We start from the raw sequence: 18,606 nt of genomic DNA on the forward strand, positions 1-18,606 counted from the left end.
TGGTTTTCTCCTTTTGTAGTATGTTAGTTTGGTTTTATTGTTATTCAAATGTCATAATTTTGTCATTCTATATAAAAATATTAGTTTTAAAGCATTATTATATGTTATGAAATTTTATTTTTTTTTATTTTAATTTCTTAGTCTTAGAAATAAAAGTTTTGTTTAGCCTTAAACTTATCCATATATAATTATGCCTTAAAGATATATTTTTGTTTATTACCTTCTAGCTAGATTGTAGATTCATGAATAAATATATCACTATTAAATTGTGACTTGTTTTCCATGTTCTTGAATACTCCCCATAACAATTTTCAGGATTTCTATTTCTTATTGTTTCAATTATAGAATGGTAAGACCATGAGAACTTTTTGGAATTGTAACAAGCTATGATTGTCTTTCTAGAAAAATTAGTGTCGAAATACACTTTTGGTAAATTTGTTTGAGTTAATGTTAACAGGTCTTTGTAAAACAGCCTACTTTGTCTTGCCCAATCTCTTTCAGCCTATGTCTGTGCGAGAGCCAAAACACATCGTGTCATTAAACAGTGCATCTGTTGTTGGTCTTTGAAAACCAGGGATATAATATCTCTTATTTTTTACAGAAAATTCTACTAGGGTTTTCTTTCCCTCTCATTTTCATCTTCTTGCACCAGCATTAAGAGCCCTAGGATTTCTGATTTTTTTTTTGTTTTGTAAGTCTTTAGGTTGGATCTCACGTGAAGGCCGTGCAAAAAGTCACATCTTTAATGGAGTAAAGGTATTATGCATTGGTTTCCTTATTCTTACTGAAGCAATGGATTATTATTAGAAAACTTAGAGATTAAAGGATTTTTTAGTGTGTATAATAGATAAGAAGGTCATTTTGTAACATAATATTAGAGCAAGTTCTTAAAAGTTTCTAAAAAGGAAAAAAAAAACAATGATTCCCCTTGAGTGAAACTCTCTTGTCACTGTATATAGTTTTTATAACTAAACCCTATTGTTGTGATTGCGAGGTCTGTTTGAAGAGTCTGATTAACAAACAAAAAAAAAGCTTGATTCGAGAGTCTATTTGAAGAAACAATTCAATTTATCATGACTACGAGTTTGTAGAAGAAAAAAAGGACATATAGAGCAATGGTAGAAATAGAAAGTCTATATTCAAATATGAACACCACAAATAAAAACCCCTCTATTTTAACTGGTACAAATTCAAATGTGAACCAAACCTACGCTATTTTGATAGGGACAATTTTATATCCCTCAAGTATGGACAACATGTTTTATGCAAAAATTGGATATCATATTTGGGCTGACATCAAACAGAGGCATGCTAAACAAAATGCCCCCCAATAAAGATAAATATTATTGCACCCACTACAAAAAGAGTGGACACTTGTCAGAGAAGTGCTTTAAAGTAAATCAGCTCTAATTGTAACTTTTTGGGGCACATTGCTCATGTTAGAATTAATTTATTTTATTAAATTGTTAGTTACATAAAAATTTAAAATAAATGGTTATGAATTAAAATAAAATAACAGAAAATTAAATAGAAAAAATTAAATAGCAGAATTTAATAGTAATTAAATAAAATAAATTGATGGTTACCAATGGGAAAATTAATAAGGGGATTTTTGCTGCCTATATATAGGCTATGCTTTGTTCTGTAATAGCATCCCATCCAGATTGAATATAATATATTTTTTCTTTTAAATATATCTATCTAGTTATCTTAAATTTTATATTTTTACATCAGTAAAAATATCTTATCTTTAGTTTACTTCCAACAACTGATATCAAAGTATGGTTCAAGAATGGGTGTTATCAAAGTAGTGAATTTACGTTCGTGAAAGAAGCATTTTTTAATTGATGGCTTCATGTGTTGGCGCAAGTATGGCATAGACAATGGTTCTCATTTTTTTGGAGAAAATTATGATGTATGGAAGATAAAATTGTGAACATTGCTACAAACACAAGGGTTGTGAGATATAGTTGAAAATGGTTATTCTCAATTTGTTGCTGGGCATCAACTAACACCACCAGAAACAAAGAAGTTCGAGGAAGATCAGATGAAGGATGCAAAAGCCTTGTTTCTCATACAACAAGGTCTTGCAGAGAGTTTGTTATCTCGGATAATTGGTGCAAGTAGATCAAAAGAAGCGTGGGATATATTGCAAGAAGAGTTTTAGGGATCCGCAAGGGTGATAGCCGTAAAGTTACAGACTTTGTGCAGACAATTTCAAAATTTACAAATGAATGAGTAAAAAAAAATAAAAGAGTATTTCTCAAAAGTGATCAAGATCATGAACCAAATGTGGAATTTTGGTGAAGAAATTGCTGATCAAAAGGTAGTAAAAAAAATTTTAATTAGCTTACCTGAAAAATATGAATATATTATTGCAGTAACTGAAGAATCGAAAGATTTGTTTACTCTTACAATTTAACAATTGATAAGTTCTTTGGTATGACACGAGGCAAGAAAATTACAGAGTGGGAGCAACTCGGTTGAAAGTGCCTTTAGTACTAGTTTTAGAACTCAAACTTCTTTGATAAATCAAAGAAATTATCGAAAAAAAGGTGGACAAAATATGGAGAAACAGCAAATTTAAGTTGAAGAAAAAGCAGGTTTAAGTTCAAATATATGGTGTGACATATGTAAGAAATCAAATCATAGTACGTCAAGATATTGGAAGAAGAAACGCTGCAACAAATGCAAACAACATGCTCATATCGCAAAATACTACAGAAGCAGAAGTCTAGTTCATGATTGCACAAATTTCATAGAAGCAAATGAAAATTTTGAAAATATTTTGTTCACATATCATGCTGCAATAGAAGAAAATGACGATATTTGGTATCTGAATAGTGGTTGCACAAACCACATGATAGGTAACCAAAAATTATTCAAAGATATAGATGCGTCATACGAAACTAAGGTACGCATCGAAAATGGTCATCTGGTTCAAGTTAAAGGCAAAGGTAGTATTGCAGTGCAAACTATGATAGAACCTAAATTTATTCGAGATGTGCTGTTAGTCCAAGATCTAAAGCATAATTGGCTGAGTATCGGACAACTTTTACAAAATAGTTATGTAGTTCATTATGAAGATGGAGGTTACAAAATTTTTGATTGAGTAAATAACAATTATCTGCTTGCCAAAGTTGATATGGAGAAGTCCAAAAATTTTCCACTACAAATAAAATATCCTTCAAAAATGGCATTCGAACTGAGATAGCTGACTACTCAGATTTATGCCATAAAAGGTATAGTTATCTCAACTATAACGCTCTAAAATTGTTAAGAGTTAAAAGCATAGTTTAAGGTCTACCATTTATCAACATAAATTCAAGCACATATGAAGGATGCATATTTGGTAAGCAGCATCGAGCATCTTTTCCATCTGGAGGATCTTGGCAAACACGTACACCACTTGAACTGGTACACACCAGCCTTATATGTCAAAAAAATAGGTACTGATATTGTAATTGTCTCATTATATATTGATGATTTAATTTACACAGGCAACAATGAGACAATGCTCAAAGAATTTAAAAAAGATATGATGGAGACATATTAGATGAATGATCTCGGCTTGCTGCATTATTTTCTAGGTATAGAAGTATGTCAGGGTGATATAGACATCTTTATATCACAAGAAAAATAAGTTGAAAATATTTTAAAGAAATTTAATATGCAAGATTGCAAGTCAATTACAACTACCCTAATGGCTAGTGAATAATTGAAAAAAGACAATGGAGTGAAGAGGGTAGATGACACCACCTACAAGAGTTTAGTCGGAAGTTTGTTATATCTGACTACAACACGACTAGACGTCATGTTTGCTGCTAGCCTATTATCAAGATTCATGAATAGTTCGAGTCAACTAAACTTCACAGTTGTAAAGAGAGTGTTCAGATATATTAAAAGTACAACAGATTATGGCATATGGTATAAACTAGTTGAAAACTCAAAGTTGATCGGCTATATAGATAGCGATTAGGCCAGATGTATTGATGACATGAAAAGTACATCAAGATCTACTTTTTCACTTGGAATTAGTTTTGTTCATAGTCATTAAAGAAGCAGAGTGTAGTGGTGTTATCATCAACTGAAGCTGAGTACGTAGCAGTAGCTCGTGCTGTCACACAAGCAGTCTGGTTAAAACAGATTCAAGAAGATATTAGTGAGAAATAAAAAGAACCAACAACAATATTCGGTGATAGTAAGTCAGCAGTTGCAATTAGTGAGAATCCAGTTAACCATGACATGACTAAACATATTACTATCAAGTATCATTATATCCGAGAAGCAATCAAGCACCAAGAGATACAACTTAAATTTTGCAAAACGGATCTTCAGCTTGCTGATATCTTCACAAAAGCATTGATAAAAAAAAAGTTCATACACAATCAGAATTTGATTGGCGTGTCAAAAAAATATATTAAAGTGGGTGATTCTTAGAATTAATTTATTTTATTAAATTATCAGTTACAGAAAATTTTAAAATGAATGGTTATGAAAAATTAAAATAAAATAACAGAAAATTAAATAAGAAAAATTAAATAGCATAATTTAATAATAATTAAATAAAATAAATGTGTAGTTACTAATAGGAAAATTAATAGGGAATTTTTTTGCTGCCTATACATAGACTATGCTTTGTTCTCTAATAGCATCTCATTCAGATTGAATATAATATATTTTTTCTTTTTAATATATATCTCTAGTTATTTTAAATTTTATATTTTTACATCAGTAAAAATCTTTTATCTTTAGTTTATTTCCAACAGCTCATACATGTTATAAAACACCCGAATTGTCAAAAGAGTAGAAGTCTCAAGGAAGAAGAAAAGGATCTAACCTCAACCAAGTATCTTATCATAGGACATGCAAGAAGTCTAATGTTGATAAGCATCATGTTCTGACCAAGAAGCAATATAATCAGTTAGTGAACTTCATTCAGCATAGTTAACTGTCGGTCAAGAATGCCAAGTCTTCATTCGAATCCTCACAGAAATTGAATATGGTAGGACTTTTATATATGTCTTTATGCTCTGATATTGCCTCATTGAAATCATGTGAAAACATGCATGTTTCCTCGAGATAATTGACATGGGAGCATCTGATTGCATTATTCACACACCAGAATTCTATATTGAAATTACATCAAACTTCATTTCCAAGATTACATTGCATAATGATATAAAAGCTGATGTGTTGCATGTTGAAATGGTCAAGTTGATTAAGGACATAGTTATCAACAATGTGTTGTATGCGCTATCATTTAATTTCAATTTAATTTTGACGAAAAGACTAACATAATATTATAAGTTTTGTTTGATTTTTTAACAAAGACGTTATGTTATTTAGGACCTTATGACATAGAAAATGATTGGAGTAGGGGGTGAATTAAGTATGAATTATACCAGCTTAATTCTACCATAGGATTAAGAAAAACAATTGAACTTGGTTTGATAGGTGCCCTTTTACACCCCAAAAGACTGCAAGGAATTGATGTATGTCACTACAAACTTGGACACCCTTCATAGTCAATTCTTCAATCAAATTTATTAAGAACATATTTTTATAGACTTTGCTATATTTGCCCACTAGTTAAGATACACAAACTTGCATTTGATGATAATAGCAATAGAGATTTAAAGTGTCTTGATTTAGTTCATTGTGATACATGGAAAACAATTCGTAATCATAATAGAAAAAGAATAATCAATCCATGTGGATGAGTCCTATATGGAAACTAATTCTTAATGATTATAGGAAATTGAATAATAATTCCATCTGGATGATTCCTACATGGAAACCAGTTCCTAATCATAATAGGAAAATAAATAATTAATTTATGTGGCATAAAGTCTCCTAAAATAAGATCACTTCTCACATTACATATTATACATAACTACTTAATTAAAATCTTGGGCTTTATCTTCATGAACTTGGGCTCAAAAATTAGGTCCAACGACTTATAAAAGATTAATGGGTTGTTCCTCTATGTGACTTAATGAATTCGGTCCACTTCTTTCATGGCTCTTCAAGTTCGGCCCAAGCTCTCTTTTATTGATCGGTCCTTGAACATAAGCTTGAAAGGCTTACTTGACTCTCTTACTTTGTGATCTAGTGAGTGTTGCCCATTTGGCGAAAAGATGTTCGTCCCATTTGGCATAAAGATGTTCATCCCATGTGGCTCATGTACGTGGCTCATGTACATCTTACGTTGTGTTCACATTATGTTTATAACCTCGTACACATGCTCCCTTGTGCTTTGTGTTTGATCCCATCAACTTGTTACTTAAACATACAAATATCCCGAGTATGCACAACAATTAAAACAAATATTTCGTTATGTATCTATCATGATTAAGCATATCTACTATTAGAAAAATCAAAGAATGCATGTCAATTTATAAATCAACCATAAAAAATGCATTCAAATAGTCAAAGCCATCTATCTCTACCAATTCAACATGTCAGAGACTCATCAAGTGTCATACAATCTTTAAGAATGGATGCAGGTACTTGAAAAAAAAAAAACTATCATAACATATCCAAATGTTGTAGAATTACAGAGAGACCTTTTTACTTTGGTCCTTCAATTTACGATGCCCTATATTCATCTGTGCGTTCATTGAAACCTTCTATACTGACAACAATCATGGTTGAGTTTTGGAGATTTGTTTACAGAATTGAAAGATCCAGGGTTTTCTCAAGCCTTTATATATGTGGATGAGTATATACACGATGGAATTGATTGGCTCGAGCTCTAAAATTAACCCATTTTTTTGGTGTGAAATAACTCAACCCAGTAATGGCCTACTTAGATTTACATTGGTTTTGTTATGACTCAAGGCATAATCTTCTAAACCATGGTTTGCTTATGTCCGCTGAAGTCTGTGATCAACTAGGTCATCTTTTATTAGTGTAAACTTTCTTAGATGAATATATTTTACCTCAATCAATATACAAGTAGATATATATATATATATTATTTCATTCTTAATATATAATGAGATATAAGTCAAATCTCAAATATGAAATTATGCCAATACTAATGATAATACAGATATTTAATCAATATATATATTATTTCACTATTAAAATGTAATGAGATATAAATCAAATCTCAAATTTGAGATTTTATTATTACTGACGGCAATACAAATCTTTAATTAATTTCTTCAAATTAATAAAATAAAGGAAAACAACAATAACAAATTGTGATAAGTCTTCTTATTGCGAATGCCATGAGATACTCTAAAGTTGGCTGTATTCTATCAAGTGACTAAATGTTTAGAATAAATATAATAAATTGTGAATTTATTTATAAATATTTTATTTTATTTAATTAAATAAAATATAAATTTTGTTTAGGAATTAATAAAAAAATAATTTTCTCTAAAATTTTATTAAAAATTAAATAAATACATGTCATCAGAGATTTTAAAGTCATAAAAAAAAACATCTTTAAATCTATCTTATCACGTGTTAAAAAACCCCTTACGCATAAATGATCGCTTATTTTATAACCATCTTGTCTAAAATAATTTGATTACTAACTTCCAATAAAAAATAACAATCTTGTCTTCTCTCTCTTAACAAATAATTGATTAAAAAAGGTGTAGACTAATTATTGAGGGGCTGGACCTAGAAAAAGCTGAAGGAAAACAAAAAAACAAAACTGAGAACGAGCCATATTTATGTATACACACACACGCACACACACAAGTTGGTGCTCATCCCTTGAGATATATTCCTCCTCATTTTCATGAACAAAAGTGCTCGTTGGTCAGGAAAAAAAACTCAGTGCAAGGCATAGTTTAAATGGTTCCATTTATAATCCAAACATGGCTTCCCCTCTTACTGCTGCTCTCCGTTGTGCTAGTAGTGATGAAGAAAGTGATTGAGTCAAAAAAGCAGCATCCTCTAGGTCTTCCAGGGCTACTCCTCATTGGTAATCCACACAAACTTGACACACTTCTTCATTAATCTTGGTGGCAGATATTGAAGAAATATGACTCTGTAGTCTGACTGAAGGTAGGTAGTGTATCTTTAGTCGTCGTCTCCTCTCCCGGAACTACAAGACAGATTCTCATAGTTCACGACACCAAGACTTTCAGCCGGCCTAGATTGTTAGCCATAGGCATTTTCTCTTACAATTATCTCGATATAGATTTTGCTCCTTTTGGCGAATAGTGGAGGTCCGCAAGATTAGCGTTCATGAGTTTTTTAGCAATAGTAGAGTCCAGTCATTTAGGTACATCAGAGAGGAAGATGTTGCTTTACTCATTCGATCAATCTCTCAATCTGCTGCTTCCAAGTCCCCTGTGGATTTAACCGAGAAGCTGTTTTTCCTGACATCAGATGTGATCAGGAGGGTTGCATTGGGAGGGAACTTTGAGAAGAATAAATGCAAGAGTGGCAGGTTTCAAATGGAGATCAACGAAATGACGTCGATTATTGGATCCTTCGCTGCTTCTGATTTTTTCCTTATGTTGGATGGATTGTTGATAGGCTCACAGGTCTCAAAGGTAGGCTCCAGAAGAGTGTACAAGCACTGGATTCTTTTCTGCAAGAGACAATTGATATGTATGAAGGACGTCAGGTAGAAGAAGGGAAGGAGGATTTAATTGATGTGCTTTTAAAGTTAAAGAAGCAGTAGAAGGAACAAAGTGTTAGAATTAAATTATTTTATTAATTTATTAGTTACAAAAAATTATAAATTAGTGGTTTTGAAAAAATTAAAACAAACTAATAAAAAATTAAATAACAAAATTTAATAGTAATTAAATAAAATAAATGGATAGTTACCAATAGAAAAATAAATAAGGGATTGTTGTTGCCTGTGTATAAACTATGTATTATTCTGTAATATCATCTCATTCAGAATGAATATAATATATTTTTTCTTTTCAATATATCTCTCTAGTTTTCTTCAATTGTATATTTTTGCATCCGTAACAACTTCTTATCTTCACTTTATTTCCAACAATTAGTATCAGAATAGGAGTTATGAATTTACGTTCGAGGACAGACGTTAGCAAAGTAATGAATTTACATTCGTGAAAGAAGAAGCATTTTTAATCGATGGCTTTAGGTGTTGGTGCAAGTATGGCGCAGACAATAGTTCCTATATTTTTTGGAGAAAATTATGATGTATGGAAGATAAAAATGCAAATGTTGGTAGGATCACAAGTGTTGTGGGATATAGTTGAGGAAGGTTATTCTCAATTTTTTGCTAGACATCAACTAACACCAGTAAAAACAAAAAAGTTAGAGCAAGATCATATGAAGGATGCTAGAGCCTTATTTCTCATATAACAAGGTGTTGCAAAGAGTTTGTTCTCTCAGATAATTAGTGCAACTAGATCGAAAGAAACATCAGATATATTACAAGAAGAGTTTTAGGGATCCACAAAGATGATTGCCGTAAAATTGCAGATCTTGTGCAGACAATTTCAAAATTTATAAATGAAGGAATCCAAAAAATTAAAGGAGTATTTTTCGAAGGTGATCGAGTTCGTGAACCAAATACAAAATTTTGGTGAAGAAATTACTGATCAAAAAGTAGTAGAAAAAAATTTATTTAGGTTACCTGAAAAATATGATTATATTATTGCAGTAATTAAAAATTCGAAAGATTTATCTACTCTTATAATTCAATAATTGATGAATTTGTTAGAGTCACACGGGCAAGAAAATTACAAAGTGGGAGCAGCTCTATTGAAAATGCTTTTAGTACTAGTTTTAAAACTCAAACTTTTTTGAAAAATTAAAGAAATTTTATGTGGTATGATATATATAATAAATCGAATCACAATATGTCAAGATATTGGAAGAAGAAATGTTGTAACAAATGCAAGTAGCTCGACCATATCGCAAAATACTGCAGAAGCAGAAGTCAAGTTTATGATCTCGCAAATTTCATAGAAGAAAATGAAAATTCTGAAAATATTTTCTTCACATGTCATGCTGCAATAAAAGAAAAGGATGATATTTGGTACTTAAATAGTGGCTGTATAAACCACATAAAGATATGGATGTGTCATATGAAATCAAGGTACACATGAGAGATGGTAATATGGTTCAAGCTAAAGGTAGAGACAGTATTGCTATGCAAACTAACATGGAACCTAAATTTCTTCAATATGTGCTTTTAGTGCCAGATGTGAAGTAGAATCTGCTAAATATATAACAATTTTTACAAAATGGTTATGCAATTCATTTTGAAAGTAGAGATTGCAAAATTTTCAATCGGAGAAATAACAATTATCTACTTGCTAGAGTTGATATAGAGAGGTCTAAAAATTTTTTGTTGCAAATAAAATATGCTTCAGAAGTGGTATTACAAACTAAGGTAGCTGACTGCTCAAATTTATGGTATAAAAGATACGATCATCTCAATTATAATGTTCTAAAGCTGTTAAGTGTTAAAAATATGGCTCAAGGCCCACCATTTATTAACATAAATTTGAGCACATGTGAAAGATGCATCTTTGGTAAGCAACATCGAGCATCTTTTCAATCTAAAGGAGCATGTGCACCACTTGAGCTGGTACACACCGATATATGCAGAAAGATGCAAACACCTTCATAAGGCCAAAACTGATACTTTCTAATTTTTGTTGATAATTATTCAAGGATGGCATGAATATATTTTTTAAAAGAAAAATCAAAGCCTTTTAAAGTATTCAGGAAATTTAAAGCTATAGTGAAAAATTAAAGTGATCATAAATTTAAAGTTTTATGAAGTGATCGAGGCAGTGAGTTTACCTCGAAGAACTTTCATAGTTTTTGTGAAGAATATGGTATTCAGAGACAATTGACAGCAATATACACTCCTAAACAAAATAGTATTGCTGAGAGAAGGAATCACACAATTATCGAGATGAGTAGATCGACGCTGAAGGAGAAAAATATGCCAAATACTTTTTAGGCAGAAGCAGTAAATAAAATAGTTTATATCTTGAATAGGAGCCCAATAAAATCTATTCCAAGTCTAACTCCAATTGAAGCATGGAGTGGTGTCAAGCCAGTGATTAGATTAGTCATATGAAGATTTTCGGTTGTGTATGTTATACTCATGTACTAACCGAAAATAGATCAAAAATTGATTACAAAAGTGAAAAATATATTTTTGTAGACTATGTTGATGGTATAAAAGGGTACAAAATGTACAATTTAAAAAAGAAGAAGCTGATGATCATTAGAGATGTCATGTTCAATGAGAATCCTTCTTAAAATTGGGAAGATGATAAGGTTCTAGAAAAGTAGTCATCCCCAATTTTTATCTCATTGGGATGACAAACTACTCAAGATAGTATTCCAAGATAAAATGAGCGTAGTTCAAGCTCAACTTCTAGTTCATGTTTAAGCCCGAATTCCAATAAAAATGCTAGAGAAAAGTTGACTACTCTAGAGTTAGTTTCAAGAAGAGTAAGAAGTCTAGTAGAAATTTATTAGTCATGTAATTTTTCCTTGGTTGAGCCATAAAGGTTTGAAGAAGCTTAGGAACAACAAAATTGGGTAAAAGCCATGGAAGATGAAATCCACATGATATAAAACAAATAATACTTGGGAGCTAGTAGATCGATCAAAAGATCGTACAGTGATCAGTGTTAAATGGATTTACTAGACAAAATTGAATCCAAATGGCTCAGTTCAGAAGTATAAAGCAAGACTCATGGCAAAAGACTTTAAGCAAAAGTATGACATAGACTATTATGAGATGTATGCTCCTACAGCAAAACTAGAGATAATTAGAACTATCATTGCTCTAGCAGTTCAAAAATGATGGCGATTATATCAACTTGATGACAAATCAACATTCTTGAATGGTTATCTTAACGAAAATATTTATGTCGAACAACCAAAAGGATTTCTAGTTGAAGGTGGAGAGAACAAATTATACAAACTAAAAAAAGTGTTATACAGCCTAAACCAAGGACCAAGAGCATGATATAGTGAGATAAACAAGTACTTTACGCAAAAAGAATTTCAGAAAAGCAAAAGTGATACGAATTTTTAACTCAATAAAAGAGATACTAATATTCTAATTGTTTTATTATATGTTGATAATTAAATTTACACAGGCAAATCAACATAATTTACACAGGCAACAATAAGATAATACTCAGAGAATTCAAAAAAAATACGATGGAGTCATATGAGATGAATGATCTTGACTTAGTGCATTATTTTCTGGGTATAGAAGTATGCCAAGATGATACAAACATTTTTATCACATAACAAATATACAAAAAAACATTTTGAAGATATTTAATATGCAAGATTGCAAGTCAATTACAATTCGCTTAATGGCCAATGAAAAGCTAAAAAAAGACGATGGAGCAAAGAAGACAGATGAAACCACCTACAGGAGTTTAGTTGGAAGTTTGTTATATTTGACTTCAACATGACTAGATATCATGTTTGCTGCTAGTTTATTATCAAGATTCATTAACAGCCTAAGTCAAGTAAACTTCACAGCTGTAAAGAGAGTGCTAAGATATAATAAAGGTACAAAAGATTATGATATATGGTATACACCAGTAGAAAACTCGATATTGATCGGCTATACAGATAGTGATTGGATCAGATGTGTTGATAAAATGAAAAGTACATCAAGACATGCTTTTTCACTCAGAATTGGTCTTTGTTCATGGTTGTCAAAGAAGCAGAGTGTAGCAGCATTATCATCAACTGAAGCTGAGTACATAGCAGCAGCTGGCGCTATCACACAAGCAGTTTGGTTTAAACGGATTCTAGAAGATATTAGTGAGAAGCAAGAAGAACCAACAACAATATTCTTTGACAGCAAGTCAACAATTGCGATTAGTGAGAATCTAGTTTCGCATGATAGAACCAAATATATTACTATCAAATATCATTATATTTGAGAAGTAGTCAAGCACCAAGAAGTACAACTCAGATTTTGTAGAACAGATCTGTAGTTGGCTGATATCTTTACAAAAGTATTGACCAAAGAAAGTTCATACACAATCAGAATCTGATCGGCATGTCGAAGAAAATAAATAAAAGGAGAAGATTATTAGAATTAATTTATTTTATTAAATTATCAGTTCTAAAAAAATATTAATTAAAAATTTTAAAAAAATTAAAACAAAATAATATAAAATTAAATAGCAGAATTTAATAGTAATCAAATAAAATAAATAAACGATTACAAATAGAAAAATTAATAAGAAATTTTTGCTGTTTATATATAGTTTATGTATTGTTCTATAATAGCATCCCATTCAAAATGAATATAATATATTCCTTTTTCAATATATCTCTCTAATTATTTTCAGTTTATTTCCAACAAAAAGCCTTATTACTCTCACCATAACTCATATCAAAGCAATCTTCATGGTAGATATACCCTTTTTCCGACTCCATCTCCTTAATTTAAACACATTATTAGTAATCTCCATTTATAGTGTGAAAAAACATGAGAATATACACTCTGCCCTGTTGTTTGCATTAACAGTCAATAAACACATGTCAGGATGTATATGTGGGTGCAATTGGTACTAAGCAAATCACCATGGTATCGGTGTTAACAGATCTTATGAAGAACTCAAGAGTCATAAAGAAAGTACAAGGTGAGATTATAGAAGTTATAGGAACCAAAGGAAAAGTCAACGAAGATGATGTTGGAAAACTTGAATACCTAAACATGGTGGTGACAGAGAACTGGAGAATTCACCCACCAACTGCAATTTCAGCTCCAAAAGAGGTCATGTTCGGATTTGAGGTTGACGATCACAAGATATACCCAAAGACCTGAATCCATGTCAACGTATGGGCCATCGGATGAGGTCCCAAGGTTTGGAAGGACCCAGAAGAGTTTTTGTCCGAGAGCTTTGCAGGAAGCTCGATTGATTTCAAAGGATAGCACTTTAAGTTGTTGTCATTCAGTGCAGGACGCAGAATTTGTCTAGCTATCAACATGGTAAACACAATGGTAGAGCTTACACTTTGCAAATCTCTTATATCTTTTTGACTGAAAATTACCAGAATGGTTAAGCAAGGAAGATATCAACATGGACGAAGCTCTTAGTCCCACTGCTCAAAAGAAGACTCATCTTGTGCTTGTTCCTGTTGCCTATGTCTGATCATTTCAAAACACATCTGTTTTCAATGGTCTGCAGCCTAGAATTAATTTATGAGCTTTTTCATTTGCTCAATTCCTTGCATTGAAGTTTCATTTTGGTTTTCTCTTTTTCGCACTAAAAGGATATAGTTTTATTGCAATTCAAATGTCATACTTCTTTTATTTTACATGACTATTAATTTTAGATATTACGGTAGATGTTACGAAATTTTAGTTTTTCGTTTTTACTTTAATTTTTTTAGCCTTAAAAAAAAAATTGTTAGCCTAAACCTTTCCTAAATATATTTATGCTTACAAGATTATAGGTATATTTTCACTTGTTACTTTCTATATAGATTGTGGATTCATGAACTTATACATCACTATTAAATGGTCATTTGTTTTTCATGTTCCTGAATAATCTCCAGAGTAATTTTAGGAATCTTCTTTCCACTCATGTCATTATAGAATTGTAAGATGGTGAGAATATTTTGGAATACATCTCTATCTAATATTGTGTGAATCAATTTAATATTTTATTTTTTGGAATAAAGAAAAAATGTAAGAAATGTATTAATCTAATGAAATTATGCTAAATATACCATATATGTAAGTATGTGTGAATTTTATGTTAAAAAAAGTACATTTGAATTGTAAAAACCTATGGTAGTGTCTCTTGAAGAATTAGTGTAGAAATACAGTTTCGTTAATATCCATTTGAGTTAATATGGTGGATTTACATTCAAAATATTTGGGCTTACCAACAATTTAACAAATCATTAACACAATCTTAGTGGATTAGTAGATCAAATGGCTAAGCATATTACAAACTTTAAAAATTGTCAACTTTCTTTAGGCTGGAAAAGAAACAATGCTAAAAGTAATTATCCAAGTTGTCCCAGGTGCTTCACAAGAATTTTTCATTTAACAAAATCTATTTATTTGTGGATGAATATTAGTTTTGATTCTCAAAATCCTAAGTCTCTTTCTTTAACAACTATTTTTTTGCTTCCTATTATTTTATTTGATTGTGTTTATGATAATGTGCATAAATATCACTTTTGTCATTTAATTTGAATACATAATTAGGTCACTTACTGTCTAACTTAAAGAATTTTGCTGATTTATAATGCAGATGTAAAGATAAGACTCAACTTCTGAAAAATAGTATAGCTCAGATGATTTTTGCACAAAAAAATTTATCAGTGCGCAATTAACCCTTTGGCAAGGCTTGCACCCTAGCGGCGTCAACAAATATTTATTGTTTTTAATGAGAATTCTTTCCAATTTTAAACCCTATTCTTATCTAGAGATGTGATACTAAGTCAAAGTCGCATTTTTGAAAGCTGAAAGATAAGATTGAAATCAGAAAAAGATTTAATCTTCACAAGAGTTAGTCATTATATTTTTTGTTCTTTAAATAGGAGAGGATTAGAAAGAAGAGGGCAAACAAATTTTTCGTTTCTTAGCTTTTGTCTTTCTGTTAATTTCCTTTACTGGCTTTAAACAGTTAGTAGTGTTCAATATTTAAAATAAGCAGCTAGATACTCTAATTTCTAGTTAAAGATCTAATTGAAGTTTCAATTCAAAGACTGTGAGATCGAATTGTTTTATCTTTGTTCTTTCTTTTTTATAGTGTTTATATATTTTATGTGCATATGAAAATTATTATTTGTTATCTGTTATAATAAGGCTCGTTGTGCATTTAGCATAATAGTATATCACCAGTTAAGATTCTTGAATCCATAATTATTCAAGTTATTTTGATAATCAGTGATAAATTAGTGTTTACGCTAGAAAAATATATAATCTAATCTTAATGAACCATGTGTTGAGTTTGTCAGTTAGAATCGGATCTTTCTAGCCTTAATGCTATTAATGAATTAAATTTTAATCGTGTCTCCAGGGTTATTCATTAGTAAGGGTTAACAACGAATATCTCTTGATTAATTTAAAATTAAGAAAAGATTGGTTATAAAGAGCGTTTCTAATAAGTAGAACCGATATATTAAAAATTAGTAATAGTCATCTTTACATCAATGATCGATCCTTACGAATTGAAATTGAAATTATTTCTTTACATGGAGTTTATTTATATTGATTTTATTTCATTTAATATGTTGATTTAATTTTTTTTTACTAATTCACTTTAATCGTCTAATTGATCATTTTTAGTTCAATACAAAAACCTTCATCTTTTTATTTTTATTTTATTTTAACAGTTTGTCATAAGAGAATATTATATCTCAATTCTTTTTGGATTTGACCATATTCACTACTACTATAATTTAATTTATTGTTAGAATATAAATTTATGTTTCGTGGATTTGACACCTATTAAATTTTAGTATCATTGTTGGAAAATTGAAGCCAATTAATTTAATTCTTTTTATGAACAGGTCTGATCGTGAAAAATTATTTCTTTATGATCTGAAAATCGAAGAGTACTTGAAACTTGAAAAAACAAACTAAGTTGAGGAGAAAAGAAATAAAAGTCACAACTTCAAAGTGTAATCAACACATAACAACCAAATCCGAAGCATAAAAAGGGCATATGGTTGAAGAATGTACATTGAAAGAGTTGGCAGTCCCGTATACCAACCAGCAACCCCTTTGCATTACTTATCCAGCCTTAAAAGTTGTTATTGAGCTAAAATATATGTGGGTGCAATTGATACTTCGCAAATCACCATGGTATGGATATTAACAAAGCTCATGAGGAACCCAAGAATGATGAAGAAAACATAAGCTGAGATTATAGATGGTATAGGAAACAACTGAAAAGTCAAGGAAGATAATATTGAAAAACTTGAATACCTGAACATGGTGGTGAAAGAGACCTGGAGACTTCATCCACCAGCTCCAATTTTAGTTCCAAGAGAGGTCATGTCCCAGTTTGAGGTTAACAATTACAAGATATACCATGTCAATATATGGGGCATTGGACAAGGTCCCCAAATTTGGAAAGACCCAGAAGTGTTTTTGCTGGAGAGATTTACAGGAAGCTCGATTGATTTCAAACGACAACATTTTGTGTTGTTGGCATTTGGTAGAGAATGCAAAATTTATCCGGGTGTCAACATGGCAAACACATGGGCGTTAGCGGATCTTTTAATTTTTTTAGCATTTAAAAAAAAAAGATTTGTTTAGCATTAAACTTACCCATATATATTTATGCCCTAAAGATATATTTTTGCTTATTAACTTTTAACTAGATTGTAGATTCATGAACTAATAAATCACTATTAAATGGTCACTTGGGTTTTATGTTCTTGAATTGTCTCCATAATAATTTCAGAATTTTTATCTACTAACAGTCATACTCTGTGATTTTTTGGAATATATTCTGTATAATATTATAAGAATTAATTTAATATTTTATTTTTTGAAACAAAAGAAAAAGAATATAAAAAATAAATTAATATAATGATATCATGCTAAATAGATCAGTATGTTTGAATTGTAATAACCTATGGTAGTGTTATCAAAGGATTAGTGTAAAAGTAGAGGTTACTTAATGTCCATTTGAGTTAATATGGTGGATTTACATTCAAAATATTTGTGCTTACCAGCAATTTGGCAAATCATTAACACACTTTTAATGGATTAGCAGATCTAATTGTTAAGAATGGCACAGAGTTGAAAAATTGTCAACTCTCTTTAGACGGAAAAAAATATGCTAAAAGCAGTAATCCAAATTGTCATTGGGTGCTTTATAAGAAATTTTCTTTTACCAAAATCTACTTATTTGTGGATAAAAAGAATTATATTAAGTTCTAATGTGAAAACAGTGAGAGACTAAGATAAATTGACTAGCAATTGTCAAATAATTTTATGTTTTTAATGTTTAATTTTTATATTTTTGTTATATTAAAATATAATTTAAAATTAAAATATTTTTTATATGTTAGATGACACTTAATATTTGATGTAAAAATTTATTCAATAAAAATAATTACGTATGCAACTCGCTACCATATGTCAAATATATTAACATTATTAGCGACATTCAATGAATATGGATTAATTCATATATTTTTAAAAAATAGAAGAATTAAAAGAGTAAAAGAGTATATAGTCACCTATTTGAATATTTAAAAGTAATTTATATATAATAATAATACATATACTGATGAATATAAATTTGAATTTGTGTTCTTATATAATTAAAATATTATTATAAGAAATTATTTTCATCATTACTAAATATCTTGTAACAAATGTTAAATTTCAAAGACTAGTTTAATAATGTTTTTTAAAAAATATATTAATATAGTATATTGTTGTATACACAAATATATATGGCACATACATACATATTTTAAGGGTATTTATCATGTATAATATATCTTTCTATTTATATTAATATTATTGTAAAATTAATAATTTAAACTAAATATTTTTAATGAATTTTATATTATTTCACTATTTACAACAATTTTAACCAAATACAATAGTTTTTGCTTTAGTTTATTCTTTTTTTATACTCTTTTTTAAAAATTTCAATATCAATAAAT

Source organism: Carica papaya, chromosome 5 (assembly GCF_054855325.1).
Source record: "Carica papaya isolate Zhongbai chromosome 5, ASM5485532v1, whole genome shotgun sequence".
Classification (NCBI taxonomy): Eukaryota; Viridiplantae; Streptophyta; class Magnoliopsida; order Brassicales; family Caricaceae; genus Carica; species Carica papaya.